The following is a 5,873-nucleotide window of genomic DNA, read 5'->3' on the forward strand; positions in this document are numbered from 1 at the left end:
TATTCAGAACTCCTTTTCAGTCCACTCAGCAGAATGAATTGTATGCAATCATGCTAGCTCTTACTTATTATCCAGGAGATGTAAATATAATATCTGATTCAGCTTATTCAGTAGGGTGGTAACAAAGAATTGCCACAGTCCAAATAAAAGATCAGGATGAACATTTTATTATACCCTTCATATTTATGCTTCATATCATTCATTTATTCATTTATCAATCATTTGTTAAGTGGCTATTCTATAAAAGGCATTGGGCTGATTTACTAGAAAAAAAGATATTGTGTTCACATAAGACAGGCATATTGCCTTCCCTGAGCAGATTTACATTTACTACTTCTATAGCATTTGAAAAACTCATTCTTTGTGGATAAGACAAATAAAGACAGAACTTTTGGAATCCTGGCTTCCATATTTTGTCCTAAAGTTGATGTATACATTTCTGAGGGAGGACAAAAAATTAGGTTCTTGGGACCATTTTTAGAATTTATCTTGCTTCAGCATATAACACAGTACCTGGCACATAGTAGGTACTTAAATAGTCAGCAAATTAATATCTATTATGCCTTTCTCAGGGTTGCTGTGAGATTCAAATGACATAATAAATATAAAATACTTTGTAAACATTAAAGGGCTAAACAAATATCAATTTTTATTATTTGTAATAATAATATTTTGTTGTTGACGTGTTTCAGTCATGTCCAACTCTTTGTGACCTTATTTGAGATTTTCTTGGCAAAAATATTGATGTGGTTTATCATTTCCTTCTCCAGATCATTTTACAGATGCTAGGAAATATCTAAGGCTGGTCTTGAATTCATATTCACATCCTTCTTTCTCTAGGGCTGCTGCTATATCTTCTGTACTATTTACCTGCCCATAATCATATGAATATAAATAATAGATTACAAATAATAGCAATAGTCAACAATGCATATTATTGATTAAATAATACATTGCTGTTTTAGTTTTCTTTTCTTTTTTCTTTTTTTTTTTTTTTTTTTGGCTAGGGCAATTGGGGCTAAGTGACTTGCCTAGGGTCACATAGTTAGGAAGTATTAAGTGTCTGAGGTCAGATTTGAATTCAAATCTTCCTGACTTCAGGGTTGGTGCTCTATCCACTGTGCCACCTAGCTGCCCCAGTTCTTTTAGTTTCCATGAATTTATCAATCCTCATCACATACCTCAAAACTAAATAAAAGGGTGAGGTTACTTTCCTCATTTTTCATATCCAGTAAATTGACATTTGAGCTCAAGAACATAATCTACTAGTCTCTAAACTTCCTATATATATAATAAAAACCCTTGTGTGTTAACTGTTCCCAATCTTTTCAAATATTATAATGATACCATTTGTACTTAACAAAGTGCCGAACTTCGTGTGCAAAATTATCTATGGTATGTCCCTATCATTTTGATTTACTTAAAAATTGATGTGAACTGCTACAAAATCAACTCAAATAGAGGAATTATATTTAATCATGAAAACAACCAAAATGGTAGGTATAACATGTGACCATACAGAAACGCAATATAAATTCCATGGAGTCACCTCAACTTTTCATTAATTTACTTCACCTTGGCTTCCATGAAGATGAAACCTTTTTCATCTTCACAATATCTTCCAATCTTTCTTAATAATTCGCTATGGATTTCATTTTTCCCCCTTTTTTCTCATAACTAAGCTCTCTAGCTTCTTTTGCATAATTTTCTGATCTTGACTTTGATGACTCTGGAAGAGTCATTTTTCCTTAAAAAAAAAAAAAGTCATCATTTCTTAAATCCAATTCATGTACAAGTCAAGGCATCATTTCATGATGTCATTAGTCCTCTTAGAAAAGGAAGAACAAATAAACTCACCCTGTTTGGTCCAACAGAGCCTTCAGACTATAATTAATATTTGGGTCAAACTCCAAGAGACTAATGCTACCAAATGTCAAATATGAAATTCTCGCTATGACTTTTAAAGACTTTCTTGACTTTCTTACCCTCTTACCTTTCTAGTCTTCCTATACCTTACTCCTTTCCACAAACTCTGCCAATCAGTGACTAGCTTCTTTCCTGTTACTACCACTTGACTATCAGTATCATCTTCCAACTCTTGTCAATTTTCATTGGCTATCCCTCATGCATGGAATATTCTCCCTTCACATCTCCATTTCCTGGTTTCCCTGGATCCAAGTCACAGCTAAAATTCTATCTTCTGAAAGAAGCTTTTCCTGTAACCCTTAATGCCAATACCTTCCCTCCAAGAACATATGCAGCAATTTGCATTTTTGTCTTAATCACTATGAGCTCCTTGAGAACAAGGATTAGACAGGATAATTTTTTTTTCCTTTTCTTTGCATCTATAGTGCTTAGCACAGTGCTGTTACATAGTGTGTGCTTAATATTTATTGGCTTGACTTAAACAAAAAGCATCTTCTTGGAATTTAGTTCTAATGTTCATATAAATCTTTGTAACTAAAGTCCTTAGTAATAATTAAAAATTCTGAGTTCACCTTATCTTTTCTTTGAATTTAAAATGAACACGTTTTGGAGAACAACAAAATTTCAAATAAAAGTTCAAGAGCACTAGGTTTAGAATAAAATTGGCAGAATCTTGGCTCTGCAAATTATTCTCTGTGGGGGTCTTCAGCAAGTTACCTATTATAAGATGTTAGATGTAACATGGAAATATACTTTACATGATTGCAGATGTATAATCTGTATAAATTGCTTACCATTTTAGGGACAGAGGAAGAAAATTTGGACATCAGAAAAAATTTTAAATGAATGTTTTTAAAAAAGTGTTTTTTATATGTAATGGGAGAAAATAAAATATTTTGTAAAAGAAGTTGAACTAAGTAACTTTTAAGGTCCTTCAAGCATTATGGATCTTATTGATGTAAACTGTGTCCCCTTTAATCTTTGGGGAAAGGGTGCTCCCAATCTCAAATCCTCCTAGTCTATGGGAGGGGCCCCATTCTTCTGTTAATAGGGGAAACTCCCAGATAAATAATCTCATTCAATTGGAAATCTCAGCCTCGGGCATGGTCAACTCCTCTACTGAGATGAAGATTAGTCTCTTGAACTGCTCCCCAGCTCAGGACCAGGGCAAACTCAATAAAACCAAAGGCCTGTCAATCCATCTCTGCCAATTCTTAATCAGGAAAGCCCACTGAGAAGTTAGTTCTTCTCAGTGTAAACCCATTTTTGCTAAAATCTTTGCAAAATTATCCTAACAGGATTTTGCCTACTAAGAAATGGTCTTAGTGTATTAAAAACCACTTTTGCCACAAACTTCGAGCCTGTATTCATTGGGGTTTGCAAATTTTTTCACAAAGCCTGAAACAGTCCAAAGGGATCCCATTGCTATCAGGGGATCTCTCAATCCCCAATCCTTGTGGGGAGCTGGCACTAATCTACAGCCACATAAGGCCAACCTTGAATAGGTTGAATCTCCTAATCACATCATACCAAAGACTTCCTGAATAGGAATCTCCTAATCACATCCTAACTTTGAATAGGCAGATATCTAGGCATCCCCTAATCACATCATAGAGCTTCCTGCCACCAGAAACATCTGAGCAGCTCATCCTTGGGCGGGATACCAACCCTTTGTCTAGGACCCCCACCCTGTACTGTGTTTGAACAACCCTGCCTTCTTTCCTACTGCTATATATATCTGTACTATTGCACCCATTAAAATGAGGCTTGATCAGATGGATTTGTCTTGCCTCCATTTTGCGTGTTCCCTCTCTCTTGCCCTTATCTCTTTTCTTCCAGGGTCCACACACTCTGCCTCGTGGGCCGAGGCAAATCCTCACACCTTAACACTATGACTATAATCCCAATATTGAAAGACATGTTCCAGTACTCCAAAGAAAACAATTTCTAGTAACAACCTTTCTGATAAACTGAAATAGAATGGCTCCAATTTTATTGAATGGGAAAATTAGTCAGGAATTAAGAATCTAATCTCAACTAGTTGTGTCATCTTGGGTGTCTTTGTAATGCTTGGAGAAACTGAGCCAAGGTAGAGATTAGAGAGTTTTTAATATTTTATTTGGATTTCTGAAAGGGAGAGATTGTGCTGGGGGCATGTTGCTCCCAGGGCTGATGTCCAAAGTATCCAGCAACTAATATGTGCTTCCCATGAAATATATATACACATGGTCCCAAGGTATCAAGGCAGGGGCAGAGTCAGAGCATGGAGAGTGGGAATGGACTATCAATCCAGTTCTGACCAGGGTTGGGGGTAAGACCATAAATTCTTGATGATTTAGGAGGAGTTAGGAACCAGGAAGTTTGAACTCCCTCTTATCTTGAGTTTACACATTGGCAATTTATAATCTTAGAGTAAGTAGCCCTGAGTTATATCAGTCTTAATGAACCACCAGGTGGGGGGGGAGTTGGGGGGGGGGGTTTGCAACTAAGGGGATTGAGGCAGAATAATTCAGTGAAACTGAGGTAGAACAATTAGGGAAACTGAGGTAGAACAATAAAAAGGAACTGTGGCACATCTTTCTCTTTAATTTTTCTTCATCTGTAAAATGATTAGATAATAAAAATTAGATAATTTTAAAGATATTGTGATCTATGATTCAGGTAAGGAGAATACTAGAAAAAAAACAAGAAAAACTACAACTCTTTGGTGAAAGAACTGTGCTCAAAAGTAATAGTAATAAACAATACTATATGATGATCAATTCTGATGGATGTGACCATCTCCAGCAATGAGATGAACCAAATCAGTTCCAATAAAGCACTAAATTGAACCAGCTACACCCAGTGAAAGAACTCTGGGAGATGACTGTGAACCATTACATAGAATCCCCAATCCCTATATTTTTGTTCACCTGCATTTTTGATTTCCTTCATAGGCTAATAGTACACTATTTCAAAGTCCAATTCTTTTTGTACAGCAAAATAACTGGACATGTATACTTATATTGTATTTATTTTATACTTTAACATATTTAACATGTATTGGTCAACCTGCCATCTGGGGGAGGGGATGGGGGGGAAGGAGGGAAAAATTGGAACAAAAGCTTTGGCAATTGTCAGTGCTGTAAAATTACCCATGCAAAAAACTTGTAAATAAAAAGCTATAATAATAATAAATAAATAAAGTAATAATAATAATTTGTAAATGAATTTGGGATTAGATGGGAAATCAGAATAAGGCTACCAGATTAGACAAGCTCATGGTAGATGGAAAAGAAATCATCTACTCCAAATTCCCCCTCCCCCATTTTTTTTTTTTTTTTTTTTTGGAAACAGATTTAATTGTTGGGAATATTACTGAAGAGATTCAAATTTCAATTAAGAAACTTCTAAGGTTCAAACTAACCCTAAAATTCCAAGATTCCTTTCATTCATTTGCTTTGCTTTCATTGTATTTTCTCCACCTCCCTTCTTTTCTCTTTTCATCATAACCCCCAAGGGTCACAAAAGCACTACATTAAAGAGGAGTAAGAGACTTCAGTCTAAGATCCTATAATTACAAATTCAGGGTACTTTACACATATTTGAATTACTGGGAATGGAGACAACCAACTGAAGTGTTTAAAAAACTCAGCTTTAGAAAATAAATTGAAAATTCCTGAGATAGGAGCAAATTGTTATGTAATGTCCCTCTCACCATATGGATCAAATAAAGCTGACATTTGGTGCCTTGTGAGGACATCCCTTCATTTTCAACCTCTTACTCCACGGGAGTAGAGGATTAATTAGTTCCTTCTGAGATTCTTTAACCATATCCCTCTTGGTTTGCTGGTGTTCAGTCTATGAGGTTACTGCTCAGGAAGTCCCACAGACTATTTAAAGTTAAGGAAAAAAAAAATCAGTTTGATTTCTCATTGCCTTCTCTCTGCCACAGGAGGGTGCTGCAA

Source organism: Sarcophilus harrisii, chromosome 3, assembly GCF_902635505.1.
Source record: "Sarcophilus harrisii chromosome 3, mSarHar1.11, whole genome shotgun sequence".
In the NCBI taxonomy this organism is placed as follows: domain Eukaryota; kingdom Metazoa; phylum Chordata; class Mammalia; order Dasyuromorphia; family Dasyuridae; genus Sarcophilus; species Sarcophilus harrisii.